Source organism: Nycticebus coucang, chromosome 2 (genome assembly GCF_027406575.1).
Source record: "Nycticebus coucang isolate mNycCou1 chromosome 2, mNycCou1.pri, whole genome shotgun sequence".
NCBI classification, from domain to species: Eukaryota; Metazoa; Chordata; class Mammalia; order Primates; family Lorisidae; genus Nycticebus; species Nycticebus coucang.
In genome coordinates, this window is record NC_069781.1 from 83,460,404 (window position 1) to 83,481,282 (window position 20,879).

The window sequence follows — 20,879 nt, forward strand, 5'->3', positions numbered from 1 at the left end:
AAATTTCACATTATATTCTTGATGTATTTTCATAGCAGTTTATTGTCTTCTTATCACAAATAAATTTTAATAGTAGGGTGTAACTCAAAAGTCTGGTTATTTTTACTAGTAAATTATTTTCAGGGTGAACACTCCATGTTTTACATTCTCATGGTCCACAGCACTGAAAATAAGTCTGACTTTTTTTTATTGGCATGAAGAGAATATTTTCAAGATTACTGGCAGAAAACAGAATTAGCAAAATAGTGCTATCAATTATCATGTTGAATAATTTTAGAGGGCACGATGGCATCTTATACTTAACAATAAACATACAAGGATTTTTAAATGTTGGCAAACTGCAAGAAAAGCACATTTAGAAAATTATGCTATACTTTAATGTCTTGGCTATACAGCTAATTTACTTTATTTTTTTTTTTTCCTGAATGTTTAAAATGATATTTAAAGCGCAGTTGATCTTGGCTTGGATAGGCAGCTTGTGTATATTTACTGAGGATTTAGTTCATGTCCAAGGGCAGATATATTTCTCAAATATATGTAGGAGACCTACATGTCCGCCGTGGAAGGTTCTAAAGGGAACCTTTTTAAATTTGTCTTTTCCCCTTTTTTGTTAGCCTTTCTTTCTCTAGTTGTATGCTAATTTGTTTCATAGATGTCTGATTTTCTTGGCATTTCTACTTCAATGTATGGGGAGAATGAAAATTTAGCAAACCCTCGTTTTGAGACGCTTTAGTTTTTTGTGCTAGATTCTTAGAAGTGAAATAATTTTTGTTTATTTCTATTTTTTTTTTTTTTTTTTTTTGTAGAGACAGAGTCTCACTTTATTGCCCTCAGCAGAGTGCTGTGGCATCACAGCTCACAGCAACCTCCAACTCCTAGGCTTAGGCGATTCTCTTGCCTCAGCCTCCGAGTATATTTCTGTATTAATAATCTCCATGATCTTGGCTCGGCGCCTATAGTACAGTGGTTACAGCACCGGTCACATACACTAAGGCTGGCAGCTTCAAACTGGCCTGGCCCAGCTAAACATTAATGACAACTACAACAACAGCAACAAAAATAGCTGGACGTTGTGGTGGGCACCTATAGTCCCAGCTACTTGAGAGGCTGAGGCAAGAGAATTGCTTAACCCCAAGAATTTGAGGTTGCTTCCCCGTGAGCTGTGACACCACAGCAAGTCTACCAAGGGAGACTTAGTGAGATTCTGTCTCAAAAGAAAAAAAAAAGCTCCATGATCTACAGATTAAGTATTAGTTATTCAATACCTTTTTCAACATCCCACTTGTTAAATCCACGCCAAACCACAGAAATATATAGTCAATGGTCCTTACTTTCCCACTCAAAATTTCCACAAAGCAGATATATAAATATCTTCATTGTGATGACAAATAAATAGACAACAAAGCCATGACAACAATAAAATAATTTCCACACCTACTTCTGGAATGTTGTGTTAGGCTTTGCCTGGTGTTGTATTTAATAGACATGTTCTAATAGTTATTATTTAAGAGCAGATAAAATAACCGTACTGTATTAACCAGTCTCCTTTGCTCCTCTTTCCGTATGGCTCTTCATGAGTAGTCCCCCAAACAAACAAATTGTGCACAAAAATTCCAACTGAGATTCAGTTGTTTGCCTACTCAATATCCCCTATGAGAATTCTTACACAAGAGTTTTTATTTAGAACAAAGTGCCAGGAAAATTTTGCTTCCCCACAAGCAATGGCATATTTTCTCCTTCAGGACAGTGAGAACCATGTAATTAAACATATTTTCCTTTGTGCTTTGGCTGCCAGAAAGCTCAGTACAAATTTGTAGCTTAAGTTTTATGGCTATGTAAGACCCTATGACCTACATATCTGGACCCTTCCTTTCTCCTCAATATTGATCTTCAACCCTTACTTTGGTTTACAAAATATGCCATTATAAAAGTATCTATAGGCTGCCTGAAATCATTATGGAATAAAGGAGGGTAGGAATAAAGCAATAACGCAATTGTTTGACTTTTTTTACAGGTGATAACTTTGTGAATGCTCTTTAGGTTCCTAGCCTATTTCATTTTGATATGTATTTCATATGGATTGGCCATGTTCTAGAAAAGAGTGTTCCTGGCAGGGAGGTTACAAATGTTAACAGCACTCTGTTTCTCAGGTGCCTTTGAGGCCTTGGTAGGAGGAGAGAGAAATACAAGACAAAATCAATTAGATTTTTCTTTTTTTTTTTTCTGAGACAGAGTCTCACTATGTCACCCTGGGTAGACTGCCGTGGCATCACAGTTCACTACAACCTCAAACTCTTGGGCTTAAGCAATTGTCTTGCCTCAGCCTCCCAAACAGCTGGGACTACAGGCACCTCCACAAGGCCTGGCTATTTTTTTGTTTGTTGTTGTCATTATTGTTTAGCAGGCCCAGAAGAGGTTCAAACCCACCAGCCTGGGTATATGTGGCTGGCACCATAACCACTGTGCTACAGGTGCTGAGCCATACATTAGGTATTAAATAGCAACAAAAGCAACTTGATGTAGGGGTACATGGAAAAGAATAATTCATTTGCAAGGCCTTAAAAAACAAGGATTTTCAAAGGCAAACAATGGAAGGAAGTTCATTCCAAGCTAAGGCTTCGGGAAGAAAATATAATGTCACTAAATTGCAGTAAGAAATGGCAATGTCACTTTAAAGCATTAGTAATAATAGATTATTAATATTACTCCTGGTTTACTTAGAGGTGAAGTGAGTAGACTTTTTTTAAGGAGACTTCTGGGTAATTTCACAGAACGGGTCCTTGTCACACGCATTACAATGTAAAAACTGTAGTTCTTTTCCTTGATAAAAGGGTATCCTTTGGATGTCTGTTCTTCCTACCAGTCGTCATGGGGGTTATTTCTGAATTGATAATCATAATGAAGAGAAGAAGCAAAAGAGGAAAGAAGACAATACAAGAAGAAAAGGGAAGGAAAAAACAAGGACAATGATTAACTGGATTGTCCTAAGGCAGTGAGAGGTCATAAAGAAAAAAGAATATATGGAAGTTTGCAAGATAAGGAATGTCTCTGGAGGAAGGGTGGGGGAGTATTGCATATGGTGACTTCTCCTGGGAAAAGATGTCAGGGAAGAAGTTCTTGGGTTATATAGAGATGCTGTCAGGGTAGGACCTGGTGGTGATTTGACAAGGCACAGAGTGAGATACCCTTCAGCCATCAGGCATTATGATGAATACTGTGTAGGAAGGTGGAGGAGAGTATGGAGTGGTTGGTGCACAGAAGGAGGGACAGGAGTGACCTAGGATTTACCCATGTCACCACCCTGCACTGTTTGGTAGCTATTTTACAACAGTAAGAAAAGCTGCTTGAGCAAAAGCAGGGGGAATTTCATAAACAGCAGTTGCAATAATTCCTACTGGATGTGTGCTTTTGGAAACAATTTACACAAGGGCCGGTTTCCACACACACTAGTATATACAGTTTAGCCAGCATTTTATATGGAAACTTTAATAAATGGTTGTAATTGGTGCTTAATTTACACAGAGAGTTCCACAGGCCCACACATTAGGGCTTGGGGATTTTGTGTCATTTGATGAAGGTGCCAGTTTGATTCAGATAACTACCCAATTTTAGGGAATCCCACTGAAGTTTGCCTGACACAAGCTAGACAGTCAGAACTTGAATTTCTTTTACCCACTCTTGTCTAGTGGCTTGAATTAGCTTTCCATCTCTTTCCTCAGATTTAGGACAAGATAAATTCCAATGTCCACATCAAGCAGGAGAGCTTTGGTTTTCTAGTGTTGTCCTATGTGAATCTGTATCCCTGAGTCCCTCACAATGTAGGCCAGAGGTGTTGCTGGCCTGGCAAAGTTTTTAAAATGGCTCTTATTCAGGTAGATGAATGAGAAAAACTCATTCCTTCTGTGTACAAGTTTCCTAATGAGCAGAGTTAAATAGATTTCAGTTGCCACTTATCCCTGTGGTTGGGTACTGTTGTACAGTCTGTGCACTGCACAACCATTTGTACTGTCCCCAGACTAGATTGTCTGGTCATCCTGTGGGGAGAAATTGTGAGTTCCAGGCACCTCACTTGGCAACCCAAGCTCTAGGCAGATGATCGCATTGTTTTCATAGGAGGAAGGTCAAAGAATGTGGGGGACATGTTTCAAAAACTGCTTCCCAGTAAGGGGACAGAGTCGAAAAGCCAGACTTCTTTAGCTGAAATTTGGGGAATGAACATTCTAGACAAAGTAATCAGCATGAACACAATGTAAACACAAAGGTAAACGTCAGCGATTTGGGTTTATGTTGGTTAGTTAATTGTCTAAAATTACACAATTCTTTGTAATGCAAACAAATACAATTAAGAAATTAAAAATATCACCACCAAACTTCCATAAGAAAGTTAGGTGTCTATTTTTGCAATAATAGCTTACCTCAGTTTGAAATTTAGTATATTAGTGGCATTCACTCTGCTTTGAACTCCATAGTTTAATTTAGACTTCAAAGCATCCTGGATTTGACCTGAAGCACTTTTCAGGAATCCAGTACAGTAGGGGTTCAGGAATAACATAAATAAGTCATCCTTTTTCTGATTTTGAGGAAAGAATTTCTGTCAATCTCTATATGTCTCCCTCTCCCTCCCTTCCCTTCTTTCCTTTTTTTTTTTAGAGACATAGTTTTACTTGTCGCCCTCAGTAGAGTTCTGTCACATCACAGCTCACAGCAACCTCCAGCTCTTGGGCTTAGGTGATTCTCTTGCCTTAGCCTCCTGAGTAGCTGGGACTACAGGTGCCTGCCACAGCACCCAGCTATTTTGTGGTTGCAGTTTGGCTGGGGCTGGGTTCCAACCCACCACACTTGGTATATGGGGCTGGCACCCTACTCACTGAGCCACAGGCACTGCCCCCCTTCTTTTCTTTGTCTAAAGACGGCGCCTCACGATGTTGCCCAGGCTGAAGTGCAGTGGCTATTCACAGGTGCAATCATAATGTACTACAACCTCAAACTCCTGGGCTCAAGTTGATACAGGATTCCACCACTCAGGGCTAGACAGGGAGCCCCCGTTCTCTAGGCCCAAGTGAGCTCAGAGGTCAGACCCCCATTTCTGGGCCTTTTTCGGGACACACCCTCTGGGCTCTGGTAAGATCATGAACAAAGCAGCCTGGGATGGTTTTTTGGGTTGTTCCACCTCGGGCAGGAGCACACACCCTAATCCCTTCTCAGGGACAAAGACTGTAAAGGACCTGATAACCTCACCCAGTGGAGGAGGAACTACATTCATTCATTTCTTAATGCACTCACTAACTTTAAAGAGATGTTTTTCCGTCTACCAACTGCTGACCACATGTAATCCTCTAGACCTAAGACTCCTAGATAAGAGTCCACAAAGAGACTCCCGAGGGAGTTCTTCAGTTCTTTCCCCTTCCAGAAGCTCTGGTGCTTTTCTGTATTCCTTTCTAACTTCTTTTTTTTTTTTTTTTATTTCAGTTTGCTTGTTCATTCTTCTTTGTTTGAAGTACTCCTTTTTTGTTGATTTTCTTCTTCCTCTGGTGGTGCTGGCTGTTTTTGATGTTGTTAGTAGAGACGGGGTCTTGCTCTGGCTCACTGCTGTTCATACTGGTCTTGAACCTCTGAGCTCAGACAATCCACCTGCCTCGGCCTCCCACAGCTCTGGGACTATAGGCATGAGCCACCATGCCCGGCCTCCTTTCTTTCTTTTTTTTTTTTTTTTTATTGTTGGGGATTCATTGAGGGTACAATAAGCCAGGTTACACTGATTGCAATTGTTAGGTAAAGTCCCTCTTGCAATCATGTCTTGCCCCCATAAAGTGTGACACACACCAAGGCCCCACCCACCTCCCTCCTTCCCTCTTTCTGTTTCCCCCCCCATAACCATAATTGTCATTAATTGTCCTCATATCAAAATTGAGTACATAGGATTCATGCTTCTCCATTCTTGGGATGCTTTACTAAGAATAATGTCTTCCACGTCCATCCAGGTTAATACGAAGGATGTAAAGTCTCCATTTTTTTTAATGGCTGAATAGTATTCCATGGTATACATATACCACAGCTTGTTAATCCATTCCTGGGTTGGTGGGCATTTAGGCTGTTTCCACATTTTGGCGATTGTAAATTGAGCTGCAATAAACAGTCTAGTACAAATGTCCTTATGATAAAAGGATTTCTTTCCTTCGCCCGGCCTCCTTTCTAACTTCTAATGAAACTCCTATCTTACCACTGACCTGTGGTCCATGGGTTCATTCTTTGAATCCCTGAGACCGAGGACCTACTGAAGAGCAAAATTCTGGTATCAAAGTGATCCTCCTACCTCAGCCTCCTGAGTAGCCGGAACTGTAGTCACCCACCACTACCCCAGGAGTGTTGCTATTTTTCTTGAGTCAATCCTAACAGCATTGTCTATGGGTCATAAAACCTTAGAATTTTGAAGCTAAAAGCTTCCTTGAAGTTCATTTAGATTGAACTCCCTCATTTTGCAGATAAGGAAACTGAGAATCAGACATAAAGTGACCTCTGGAGTTGCAACTCACTCTTATTGTATAGAAAGAAATGCAGCTGGTGCTTGCTAAGGAGACCCGCTGATGGTCTGCAGTGAATTGAGTGTCCACCTGTGTTTGGACTGAAGGAGAGGTTCTCAGTCTCTGCAGTGCTGACTTCTGTGATCTTCGTCCCAGCCCTTGGCTGCATCCTCCTCCAGGTCCCAGGCCTGGGCCATTCCATCTGCCTCCTCATTATTCTCTGACAGCTGCCTTTCCCCTTTCCCTTTGTTCTCACTCTTTAAAATCCAAGGGGGAGAAGCTCAGAGTCAAGTGATAGCATTTGAATGCCGCTCATGAAAAATTCTATAACAAGTGTATTTGACCGTTTGATCTCTGGCTTCTCCCTCACACTTGCCCTTTATACTCTGACAGCCGTAAGCTTCATTTCCTTAGAGCAGATTGCAATTTCAATGGAAAGGAAATAATCGTGCAGCTTTCAAGCTGAGTTCAGTTCTAATAAGGATTGAGCTTTGCTGTGGGACCCCAGTCACTGAAAGATCTCTAAGCACAGTTTCGCAGTTATGACCTTGAAAAATACCAGACCTGGCTTCCAATTCCGGCCACACCATTTCCTAGTTGTGTGATCTTGGCAAAACTCTCTAGACTCAGTTTCCCATTCTATAAAATGGGAGCACTAATTAGTGCCCACCTCACAGGCTGTTCAGTCATTCACATTTTTGTTGGGTGCCTCCTGTGTGTCCAACTGTTTATAATCCAATGAGGAAGAGACATAAATCAAACAGTCACAAAAAAATGTAACATTGAATCTGTGATTAGTCACGAAGAAGAGGTCTATGTGTGAGAGGATATACAGTACCTCTGTAAGTTGACCACCCAAGGGACTGTCACGAGCTGGTCAACGCACGGAGTGGTCAACATAAGGAATGAGGCCTACTGTATTGATATGTAGATATGGTGCATGTTCTGTCTATGAAAATGAGATCTATTTAAGGAGGTAGTCAATGTAGGGTGGCGGGCAGCTATGGAGGATTACTGTAATAGGTAGGGGTATTATACAATTCATTGTCCCAAACAGGACATTTGTGAAAGTGAAAAGTGAGATGTTGTTAAATGAGCTAGAACAACAGGCATAAATCTGTACTTCTTGGGCAAACTGGGATACATGCTCCTCGTTCCCCCTCCAATAGTTTGCCTGCCCTACTATGACAGGGAAGGCCAGCTTCCCTGGGGAAGGTAAGGTGAACTGGAGTCTGTGGAATGAATGGGGATTACCAAGCACAAGGAAGAAGGCAGAGTGCTTTAGGCTACGGGAGCAAGTAACTGTGCACACTTTAAGGCAGAAGAAGTGTGGAGCTTGCAAAGAACTGAGGGAAGGTCAGTGTGATGAAAACCTGAGGGGCGTATGGCTTTAAATGGTTTATCAAGAAGATGTTAAGAAATGTGGCCTATATCAGACTGAGTTTAAAATACAGGAATTGCAGGCAGCGCCTGTGGCTCAGTGAGTAGGGCGCCAGCCCCATGTGCCGAGGGTGGCGGGTTCAGGCCCAGCCCCGGCCAAACTGCAACAACAATAATAAAAAAATTGCCAGGTGTTGTGGCGGGCACCTGTGGTCCCAGCTGCTGGGGAGGCTGAGGCAAGAGAATGGCGTAGGCCCAAGAGTTGGAGGTTGCTGTGAACCGTGTGACTTCATGGTACTCTACCCGAGGGCGGTACAGTGAGACTCTGTCTCTACAAAAATAAAATAAAATAGGGGAATTGCAAGGCAAGATCTTCATTTTCAAAACTCAGTCTGGCTACAGGGAAGAAGGGATTAGTGTTGAGTCACTGTTCTCAGTCTTAGCCTTCCAAGGAAAACTTTCCAACAGTACCAAAGCTGGGGACCCGCTTCCAGAAACCCTGATTTTATTGTTTAGGGTAGATTCCAGCAAGTTATAAAGTATGCTAGAGTTGAGATTTGGCCTAGAAGGATCCTTTACTGGGTGTTTGGAAGAACAGTCGTAAAGCTACTGCAGTAGCCCATGTAAGAAATGATGGAATAGGTTTATGGCTGTGGGTCTAGGGCAGCAATTCTCAAACTGTATTGGATTTCAGAATCCCATGAAGGCTTGTTAAAATGAAGATGTCTGGGTACACTTGATGCAGTAGGTCTTGGGTAGAGCCTGTGAATCTGCATTTCTGATTAGTTCCCTGGCAAAACTAACGTTGCTAGTTTGTTTGGAGAATCACTGACCTAGAGAAAACGGTCACACGATAGGTAACATCAGTAAGGGAGGGGGGAAGTGGTTCATGCCTGTAATCTTAGCACTTTGAGAGGCTGAGGCAGAAGGATCATTTGAGGCCAGCCTGGGCAAAATGGCAAGACTCCAAACCTACCAAAAAAAAAAAAAAAAAATCAATGCGATCTGATGGCAGATTATCTATTGAGCCAAGGTGAAAAAGGTAACTCCAGGACTCTCCCAGTTTTCTGAAATTTGCAACTGAATGAATGGGTTCTGTCATTCACTAATGTTCAGATGACACCCAGATCAGACCAGAGAAGACAGTGAATTAAGGGTGACTTTGAAACAGCTAAGTGGATATATTAAGCAGGTCTATGTATGGAACTTGGAAGAAAAGATGATTGCAGGTATAAATCTGGGGATCACTGAAGCCAGGAACTTATCAAGGGGATTACTCAGTTCATTCTGTTCTTTTTTCTTTCACTCTTATCCTCAGTTTCAAAGCTCCGCCCTGTCTCTTTCTTGGTCCTTTCCAGGGATTATAATCCTCCAGCCTCAGTCAGTGCCCCTCTCTCTGTCTCCTGCTTGGGAGGCCACCTCTCTTCCCTCCCTCCCACTCTTCCTCTGGATCCCTTCTGCTGGTCATATGTGGCATTAGCAACCTGGTGTCTTTGTTTCCTTCGGAAGCAGGAATAAGAACTGTGATAAGATGTCTTTGTGATTATCTGCTAAATGGTCATCTCCCCTGCTGGATTATAAACGCCTGAAATTACCCCACTGCATCCCCCAGGCTTAGCTTGATGTTTTACACTGAGTGAACCAGCAGAGACAGTTGTTAAGTGTCTAGTGGGTCAGTTAGGGAGATAGTAATTGTTAAAACAGTGGTAGCTTTTCGGGAAGACAGAGAAGTAGTTGCCTTTGTGAAGCTGTTGATTGATGTTTATTCAGAAATGAGATTAAATTTCCCAGGACACAGGTTGTGTGAGCCAGCAACAGCTCCATCTGGTGGAAATAAGTGATACGACAACTATCTTGCAGACAAAGGTCAGGGTTGTTCCAGCAAAAAAAAAAAAGAACAGACTATTTCATTTATTATTATTATTTTTTTTTTTTTGTAGAGACAGAGTCTCACTGTACCGCCCTCAGGTAGAGTGCCATGGCGTCACACGGCTCACAGCAACCTCTAACTCTTGGGCTTACACAATTCTCTTGCCTCAGCCTCCCAAGCAGCTGGAACTACAGGCGCCCGCCACAAGGCCCGGCTATTTTTTGGTTGCAGTTTGGCCGTGGCTGGGCTTGAACCCGCCACTCTCGGCATGTGGGGCCGGCGCCCTCCCCACTGAACCACAGGCGCCGCCTCATTTATTATTTTAATTATTGTTAAATCATAGCTGTGTATATTAGTCAAGGGGTACAGTGTGCTGGTTTCATATACAATCTGAAGTATTCTCATCAAACTGTTCAACATAGCCTTCATGGCATTTTTGTAGTTATTGTATGTAGACTTTTTTTAACGCTTGAAAAACGTGAGTAAAGTTCTTTAGAGGGAAGACAGATTTTCTTTTGAGGGAGTTAGTTGGAAAAATTTGATATTTACTGAAAGCAGTGTTCAGAAAGAGAAAGACTTCTCAAATCATGGTAGCTGACAGGGGTTTATGGAAAGGACACATGTGGAATAAGGAAGTTAGAGATCTCCACCCAAAGCCAGCATCTCAGAAAAACAGGAACAGGTAAAAAGCTGGGCTTCCCAGAGAATGATCAGTGTTTTTGAACTGACGAGCCAGCGAGGACATTGCTGGTCTCTGGCTGGTTGTCTTGTAGCCCTGTTGGTGGGAGCTGCAGACCTTAATCACTTACTCCTCTGTTGCCTCTCCATTAAGACTCCTCCAGGATGTTCCTCACACGGCTATGGCTGGGGCAGGGGATGTGCAGTATCATGGGGTCGGGCGCTAGAACATACTCATAACATTTGTTTCTGATTTCTATACTGGGGAGAAAGACACATTCTCCTCTATCTCCTTGGGATTTCTGAGTGGGTCTAAGAATTAAATTTCCATAAAATGGGTTAACAGGAGAAAGCCATGAGACTTTTATTAATTTTTACATATACATGGGGACCCCCACAAGAGAGTGAGACCTGAAGAAATGGCCAAGGCAGAAAACGTCAGTATCTTTTAGACAAAGAAATGATACACTGGTGAAGAAATGACAAGACAAAGGGGTTTGGACTAGGGGCAGTAAATTGTGGGGAAGTCACTAGGGGAGTGTAAAGCTGGTGAAAGACAAGGGCTGGTTTAGTAAGTTTATTTGTACAGGTCCTTTGCAGCACCAATTCCCAGTCTCTGGTGATAAGGGTTATTTGTTTGTCCTGATGCAGCCCATCTTTCTCAAATGAATCCTTATGGCTTACTCTGGGCAGAAAAGGCAGGTCGGTAGCCCTGTCTGCACCTGCTGTTTCTCAAGTACCTCTAGCTCAAAATAATAAATATGCCAAATCAGCATATTTGGGGGGTGATGTGGCCTGCTTCACTATCATAATGAGAAAGAAATGTGATATTTTTATACTCTGTGATAGAAAACACAAACTTTGACTATGTTCTGAATTTTCTGTGATAGATTTAATGTGCTATCACATCTATTTCATGTTCAATTAAATTCTAATTTTTCTCTGGAATGTTGGGGAAATTTTGAAATGACTTGAGGGCCTGCTACACCCGGGGGAGGAGGTATACTCCCCCATTCCCTCCTCACTTCCCTCACAACAGGCAGCTCTCTTCTGCTTCTGATTCAACTGCTCTTGCTATTTTCAATAGACTTCCTGAAGGATTTGAAATTAAATGAGATTAATTTTGGCCAGTCACTTCCTTGTGTCTGATGTCCTCATTGGACAGAGCTTTGGGGTCTGGCTAACCAATGACCAGCCTACATGTTGTTTGATCAAAGTTCTGGTGGGCTCTCTTATTCCATTCAGATTTGGCTGTTGTAGAGGTCACAAAATATAGAACACAGCCACTGTATTGGTTAAAGTGATTTTGATTCAAATGGGCTTAGGTTATAAGGGAATTTATTTTTTATATAAAAGGCAAGTCTGGCATTAAAAAGGCTTGCAGATGAGAGTTGATCCAGCGGTCAATGATGCCATGAACACTTTTTATTTTTTTCCATTCTCCCTTCTATAGAGTTGGCTTCAACCTAAAGTTGCTATGTCATAGGTTTTGTATCAGTCAGGATAAACTATGTTATGATAACAAATAATCTTCAACTCTTATAAGACAACAAGGATTAATTTCTGGCTTCTTCTACTTGTCCATTTGTATCACCTTCCCTTCAGGACCCAGTTTGATGGAGTATACATAATGAGAAAAATGTGCTAGTCACTTGGGCAGAGGGATGAATAGATCTCTCTCTCTCTGTTTTTTTTTTTTTTTTTTTCTGAGACAGAGTCTCACTCTGTCACCCTGGGTAGAGTGCTCACAGCAACCTCAAACTCTTGGGCTCGAGTGATCTTCTTACTTCAGCTTCCCAGGCAGCTGGGACTATGGGCACCTGCCATGATAGCTGCCTAATGTTTCTATTTTTGGGAGCAATGGGGTCTTACTCTCAGTCAAGCTGGTCTTGAGTTCCTGAGCTCAAGCAATCTACTTGCTTCAACCTCCCAGAATGCTAGGATTACAGGTGTGAGCCACAATGTCCGTCTCTGTAAGGTTTTTCATGAACAATTCAATGGTCCCATCTTGAAGTGATACATCTTATTTCACACTGAAGTCAATGGCCAGAACTAATCATGTTGCCCCATGAAACACAAACCATATGCAAATTCTGCCATGTGCCTAGAGAAAAGAAATGGGAAGTATTTGATTAAGAGAGCCAATGACCCCTTCAGGTTGTGTCCTTAACAATGAGGGCTGCTTGCTCTCTCATGCAAGAGAAAAATGGTCAAAGGCAGATAGGGTAAGAACATTTGATAAGGAATTGTACCTGCTGTTCTTTCTAGAAATTGGGTACACTGTATATTTAACTTTGTTTCTTTGGGCATCTTTACGCAATTAAAAGTTGATATCAGCAAACCTCCGTGGCACTCAGATGTTAAAGGCTTTCCATTCTACTTTGAAGAAAATACATAAATAACTGAAGAAATTTAAAAAGTAGAGAAAAAAGAACAATGGGGGGAAGCTCACTATGATCTCTGATAAGAAAGGTGTGAGATACTTGACTATCAGGGCTTCTAAGTATTTACCCTGAAAACCTCACATTTCTACTTCCCTTTGTGACGGTGTGGAAGGCACATTGGCCACCAGCAACCCTGGTAAATATTCGCAGATTTGAATTTCACAAATTGAAACACAGCCTGCTGAGGGCTTTGCTGCTAACATCAAAGAGCTGGGCAGCTATTATAGAACCGCATGTGGGAGACGCTTAGACAAGGAGCTAAGCAATCCCTAATAAGAAAAGTCTATTATGAGACTTTCTAGTGCTGTCTGTTTGAGGAAGCACATGTTATGTGTGTAAGCATTCAGAGTTCCAGCTATGGGAGTTTGTTCACCCACAGAAAAGAAAGAACGATGGAAGCCTGTTCATCTGGGGCAGGAAAAGTGTGCTTGCCAAACAGGTCAGCAGGGCACAAAGGCCACTTTCCTCACCATAGTGCAGATTGGCACTGATTTCCCAAACTCTGTGGAGTCACGGTGCTCTGTGACAGATTTCAGTTTCTGGAAAAGGAAGGGCCACCTTCTGGGCTCCTGCTGTCCACCCTCTGTTAGAATCAGGTCGAAGACAGAGTGGGCATTTGTAGCAACTGGTGGGAGTTGATCTTGCCTACCCACGAGTCAGCCCCAGGAAGTGGCAGCATTTTCCAAGTTCCTCACCACTTGGCCCTGCGTATGAATAAAAGTTAGCGATTCCTAGGGGCATATGGAGAGCGTGCGAGACACCTCTCCTGTGTCCCTTGCCCAGACATAAGGGGGCCACTATGCCTTTGATGCCCCCAGAGCTATGCTGTCTGTGTTCTGCTGGCTCCCTGTGGAGAATAGAAGCAATAACAATGGCCTTAGTCATAAAGCCCAATGTCAGCTTAGGCCCTTTGCTCTCTGTCTTTCCTGAGATTTCTATACCTTCTAGGGAATTAATGTGGGATCAGGGCCAGCTTCTAGTTCCTGCTCGTGGGAGGACTCGCCCCACATTTCCAGCTCTCAGCTCCTGGATGAGTTCCCCTCTCCATACTTCATGCTGAACCAAATGCAATACTCACTCCTTTTTCTTTAAATTATATTTATAAAAAAAATGCCCTAAATGCCCTCATGGGGTCTTTTTGTATAACAGTCTTCAGTGCACGTGTGAAAACACAAGTGGAGGTTTGTATCCCAGCAGAGCAGACATTGTAAACGGAAAGTAGAAACAAAACAAAACACAAAATCAATCTTTAGCCACCACAGCTTTGCTTTATTATTATTATTATATTGAGAGAGATTATTACTCTGTCACCCTGGCTAGAGTGCAGGGGGGTCATAGCTCTCAGCAACTTCAAACTCCTGAGCTCAAGGGATTCTCCTGCCTCAACCTCCCGAGTGGCTGGGACCACAGGTGTGCACCACCACGCTGGCTTTTTTTTTTTTTTTACTGTTTGGGGAGACAGAGGTCTTGTTGCTCAGGCTGTTCTCTAACTTCTGAGCTCAAGTGATCCTCTCGCTTTGGCCTCCCAGAGTGCTAGGATTATAGGTGTAAGCCACCGTGCGTGCCCAGCCTGCTTACTGGTATCTTTTGCTTTACTTCATAGCTCCCCCTATCCGAAATAGAAATAGACCCTATTTTTAGTCTCTGCCCTGGGCACTTCCCACATATCCAAAGGCAAATTAATGTGCTTTTGCTGCGATAAACATCTACTCTGAGTGTCAACCCTCCTTGCCTACATCTCTGTGACTGAAAGGAGACTAGATAGAGATATATGTCCCTAGTGATGTGAATTATGTTCCTTTACCTTGATTACAGTCAGTTTTGATGAGAAACATTTTCTTCTTCTGTTACTAGAATAACAACATAATAGAACATTGTGAGGTGCTGATCGTTCTCGGTTTCATAATGCTATCTCTTATTACTAATATCTTCTTCTGCCCTCTCAGGTTGTGAATAATGTAGCATATCCTGTGGGAACAGCAATGATAATAACATTACTAAGTTTTCCAAGGTTGAAGGTCTGGTTTTAGGCTGTGAGATTCCTGATGCTGGCCTTCTGTCTGCTTGAAAGGCCAAACTAGTTTCAGAATATTTATCAGAGAACCATATTAAAGGGGTGCCAGGAGGGAAGATGATGTCTTTGGGGGGAAATGCAGAAATCCTACTGTAGAAAGTATTGGTTCCTACTCTCTCCCCATGGAGTTCCTTCTCACCTTCTCCTCCTTTTCCTATGCGTTTGGGAATGTCAGGACCATCTGTTCTTGGTTAGGCTCACCACTTGGTTAGGCTCTGACAATGACCCCTAGTTTTAAAGTTGCCTACTAGCAGACCAGCCGAGTGTTTGGTACTAATTAAATAGGGAGATTGTTGGCAGATTTGGTCCTGATGTGAGCGTGCCTGGGTCTCTGCCCAAATGTTTCCTTGCGTTTCAGCACACCGGGTGGGTGTGTGCAAGTGTGGCTGTCTAGTGGGCAGGTAGGCCCCTTCGTCCCAGCTCCGCGCTCACTCAGCTCCTCCACCGCAGCCCAGCACGGAGACTTGCGCGCCACCAGCTCTGCGCGGGATGGAGCAGACCAAGGTGCTGAAGTCACTAACCCTGGCTGATCTGATCCGTATCCTGTACCAGCTTTTCACCAGAGATAACATCAGTGTAGAGGAGGTGCAAGCCGTCATGGAAGCCTACGAGAGTGACTCGGCCGAGTGGGCAGTGTACACCAAGTTCAATCAGTATAGGTATACCAGAAATCTTGTGGACCAAGGCAATGGAAAATTTAATCTGATGATTTTATGTTGGGGTAAAGGACATGGCAGCAGTATTGATGACCACACCTACTCCCACTGCTTTCTGAAAATGCCACAGGGAAATCTAAAGGAGATGCTATTTGCCTGTCCTGACAAAGGTCCAATGAGATGATCCAGAAATCTGACAGGGTCTTGAGGGACACCCGCTGTGGCTGCATCAGTGATTCCACTGGTTTACATTGAGTGGAGAACATCAGCCTCCAGAACCTGCTATCAGCCTTCACTCGTATAGTCCACCTTTCCATAGGTGCCATGCCTTTGATCAAAGAACGGGGCACAAAAATAAAGTTACCATGACATTCCATAGCAAATTTGGAATTAGAACTCCATGTACGACTTCAGGTTCACTGGAGAACAACTAAGGAACACCACATCCTGAGATTTTGCCTCAGACAGAAATACACTTGCTGTCCAGTAAAACACGTAAGTAAGCCAATACTTAGATCTACTGTCAGGCAGATGCTAATTATAAGGTATTAAGTAAGCAGATAGTGCCCTGATCTACTGCAGAAGAAAAATTCCATTAAAGAAAAGGTACTGTGGCTCAGTGCCCATAGCACAGCGGTTACAATATCAGCCACATATACCGAGGCTGGCAGCCCGGGCCAGCTAAAACAACAATGACAACTGTAACAAAAAATAGCCGGGCATTGTGGCGGGTGCCTGTAGTCCCAGCTACTTGGGAGGCTGAGGGAAGAGAATGGCTGAAGCTCAAGAGTTGGAGGTTGCTGTGAGCTGTGATGCCACAGTACTCTACCAACGGTGACATAATGAGACTCTGTCTCAAAAAAAAAAAAAAAGTACTGTCATTTTTTTTAAGGCCAAATTAATTTCTGTCCCTCAATTAGGGTTTTCATAGCTTTTGGAAACACTTTGGTCTCTAAACTGTAATTAGCAATATGTGAAAACAAGAAACCACAAAGATCGAATGTTTGCTTTGTTACCTGAAAGATGAAATGTAGTTTTTTTTTTTTCTTGTTTGTTTGTTTTTTTTCCTGCAGTTTTTGGCTGACGCCAGGTTTGAACCTGCCACCTCTGGTATATGGGGCCGGTGCCCTACTCCTTTGAGCCACAGGTACCACCCCTGTAGTTGTCTTTAATATACTTTGTATGTTCTTAATATTTAAAGAGAATTTTTTCAAATCCTTAGATTTTTTTTTTTCAATCTTATGTCACAGATTCCTTTTCTATGAATAATAGATGGAGGAACTTAAGGCATTTTGCCATTTGGTAATGAAAGGAAGAGCAGAACATCTAGAATAGTACAGTTCCCAAACCAAACTCACGTCTGTGTCCCTTGGTCATAGTCACTGATTTTGTACTGCTACCCAAATGGCCAGATTTCATACAACTGGATTTGAACACACAAAAATAAATAAATAAATAGGGAGATTGTTGTAGATAAGACATGGCTTAAATAAGAGAAGGGATATGAGGGAGATACCTTTGTTTCCCACCATTTTTTTTGTTGTTGTTATTTTTTATTCAATCATAACTTTATACATTGATGCATTTATGGGGTTCAGGATACTGCTTCGATATACAATGTGAAATACTTACATTGAACTAAGTAACACATCCATCACAGTTATACTCATTTCTTAATAGTTTTGAAATGTACCATTGCATCACGCACATTAGGTGAGGTCCCCCAAATACCCTCCCTCCTGCTGTAGCCCCGTCCCCTCCCTCCCTCATCTTCCCTTCTACTTTCTGGACCATAGTTGTGTTTGGCCATTCATATGAGTGTGTAGGTGATTATATCTTGATTTCATAGTAGTATTGAATACCTTGGATACTTTTTTTTTCTGTTCTTGAGATGCTTTACTAAGACGAATATATTCCAGCTCCATCCAGGTAAACATAAAAGATGTGAAGTCTCCATCTTTTTTATGGCTGCATAGTATTCCATGGTGTACATATACTACAATTTGTTAATCCATTCATGGGTCGATGGGCACTTGGGCTGCTTCCATGTCTTGGCTATTATGAATTGGGCAAATGTCTTTGTTGTGAAATAATTTTTGATCATCTGGGTATATACCTAGTAGAGTAATTGCAGGATCAAATGGTAGGTCTACTTTTAGTACCTTGAATGTTCTCCAAACTTTTTTCCAAAAAGGTCATATTAGCTTGCATTCCCACCAGCAGTGTAGAAGTATTCTCTTCTCTCCGCATCCATGCCAACATCTGTAGTTTTGGGATTTTGTGATGTGGGCTAATCTTACTGGAGTTAGATGAGATCTCAAAGTGGTTTTGATTTGCATTTCTCTGATGATTAAGAATGATGAGCATTTTTTGATGTGTTTGTAGTCCATGCATCTGTCTTCATCAGAGAAGTTTCTGTTCAAGTCTCTTGCCCACATAGAAATGGGGTCATTTGTTCTTTCCTTATTGATTAGTTTGAGTTCTCTGTAGATTCTAGTTATCAGACGTTTGTCAGAAGCATAACCTGCAAAAATCTTCTCCCATTCTGAAGGTTGCCTGTTTACTTTACTTACTGTACTCTTGGCTGTGCAAAAGCTTTTCAGTTTGATCAGATCCCAGTAATGTATTTTTGGTGTTGCTTCAGTTGCCTGGGAGGTCCTCCTCAAAAAATATTCTCCTAGGCCAGTTTCTTCAGGTGTTTTCCCTGCACTTTCTTCTAATATTTTTATAGTTTCATGTCTGAAGTTTAAATTTTTATCCAGTGAGAATTTTTATTTATTTTTTTTATTATTATGTTTTTTTTTTGTAGAGACAGAGTCTCACTGTACCGCCCTCGGGTAGAGTGCCGTGGCGCCACACGGCTCACAGCAACCTCTAACTCTTGGGCTTACGCGATTCTTTTGCCTCAGCCTCCCGAGTAGCTGGGGAGAATTTTTATTAATGGTGAAAGGTGTGAGTCCAGTTTCAATCTTCTACAGGTCTCCAGCCAGTTCACCCAGCACCATTTGTTAAACAGGGAGTCTTTCCCCTACTGAATATTTTTGATAGGCTTGTTGAAGATCAAATGATGATAAGTAGCTGGGTTCATCTTTTGGTTCTCTATTCTGTTCCATAAGTCTACCGGTCGCTCTGTTTTTGTGCTAGTACCATGCACTATAGATTTGATGACTATAGATTTATGGTATAGCCTGAAGTCTGGTAACGTAATCCCTCCTTTTTTTTTTTTTTTTAATGTTGGGGATTCATTGAGGGTACAATAAGCCAGGTTACACTGATTGCAATTGTTAGGTAAAGTCCCTCTTGCAATCATGTCTTGCCCCCATAAAGTGTGACACACACCAAGGCCCCACCCACCTCCCTCCTTCCCTCTTTCTGTTTCCCCCCCATAACCATAATTGTCATTAATTGTCCTCATATCAAAATTGAGTACATAGGATTCATGCTTCTCCATTCTTGGGATGCTTTACTAAGAATAATGTCTTCCACATCCATCCACGTTAATACGAAGGATGTAAAGTCTCCGTTTTTTTTAATGGCTGAATAGTATTCCATGGTATACATATACCACAGCTTGTTAATCCATTCCTGGGTTGGTGGGCATTTAGGCTGTTTCCACATTTTGGCGATTGTAAATTGAGCTGCAATAAACAGTCTAGTACAAGTATCCTTATGATAAAAGGATTTCTTTCCTTCTGGGTAGATGCCCAGTAATGGGATTGCAGGATCAAATGGGAGGTCTAGGTTGAGTGCTTTGAGGTTTCTCCATACTTCCTTCCAGAAAGGTTGTACTAGTTTGCAGTCCCACCAGCAGTGTAAAAGTGTTCCCTTCTCTCCACATCCACGCCAGCATCTGCAGTTTTGAGATTTTGTGATGTGGGCCATTCTCACTGGGATTAGATGACATCTCAGGGTTGTTTTGATTTGCATTTCTCTAACATATAGAGATGATGAACATTTTTTCATGTGTTAGCCATTCGTCTGTCGTCTTTAGAGAAAGTTCTATTCATGTCTCTTGCCCATTGATATAAGGGATTGTTGGCTTTTTTCATGTGGATTAATTTGAGTTCTCTATAGAGTCTAGTTATCAAGCTTTTGTCTGATTGAAAATATGCAAATATCCTTTCCCATTGTGTAGTTTGTCTCTTTGCTTTGGTTATTGTCTCCTTAGCTGTACAGAAGCTTTTCAGTTTAATGAAGTCCCATTTGTTTATTTTTGTTGTTGTTGCAATTGCGATGGCAGTCTTCTTCATGAAGTCTTTCCCCAGGCCAATATCTTCCAGTGTTTTTCCTATGCTTTCTTGGAGGATTTTTATTGTTTCATGCCTTAAGTTTAAGTCCTTTATCCATCTTGAATCAATTTTTGTGAGTGGGGAAAGGTGTGGGTCCAGTTTCAGTCTTTTACATGTAGACATCCAGTTCTCCCAACACCATTTATTGAATAGGGAGTCTTTCCCCCAAGGTATGTTCTTGTTTGGTTTATCGAAGATTAGGTGGTTGTAAAATGTTAGTTTCATTTCTTGGTTTTCAATTCGATTCCAAGTGTCTATGTCTCTGTTTTTGTGCCAGTACCATGCTGTCTTGAGCACTATGGCTTTGTAGTACAGACTAAAATCTGGTATGCTGATGCCCCCAGCTTTATTTTTGTTACAGAGAACTGCCTTAGCTATACGGGGTTTTTTCCGGTTCCATACAAAACGCAGTATCATTTTTTCCAAATCTTGAAAGTACGATGTTGGTATTTTGATAGGAATGGCATTGAATAGGTAGATTGCTTTGGGAAGTATAGACATTTTAACAATGTTGATTCTTCCCATCCATGAGCATGGTATGTTCTTCCATTTGTTAATATCCTCTGCTATTTCCTTTCTGAGGATTTCATAGTTTTCTTTATAGAGGTCCTTCACCTCCTTAGTTAGGTATATTCCTAGGTATTTCATTTTCTTTGAGACTATGGTGAAGGGAGTTGTGTCCTTAATTAGCTTCTCATCTTGACTGTTACTGGTGTATACAAAGGCTACTGACTTGTGGACATTGATTTTATATCCTGAAACATTACTGTATTTTTTGATGACTTCTAGGAGTCTTGTGGTTGAGTCTTTGGGGTTCTCTAAGTATAAGATCATGTCGTCAGCAAAGAGGGAGAGTTTGACCTCCTCTGCTCCCATTTGGATTCCCTTTATTTCCTTGTCTTGCCTAATTGTATTGGCTAGAACTTCCAGCACTACGTTGAATAGTAAAGGTGACAGAGGACAACCT

The 20,879-nt window shown here is 41.9% G+C and overlaps 1 protein-coding gene and 1 pseudogene across 1 annotated transcript in view; both read left to right on the plus strand.

Annotated features, from left to right (window-relative positions):
* The window catches only part of LOC128574458 (cysteine dioxygenase type 1-like), a 120,845-nt pseudogene extending 104,771 nt beyond the window's left edge, over nucleotides 1-16,074 (plus strand).
* The window catches only part of TMC1 (transmembrane channel like 1), a 357,992-nt gene that overhangs the window by 88,303 nt on the left and 248,810 nt on the right, over nucleotides 1-20,879 (plus strand). The window lies entirely within an intron of this gene.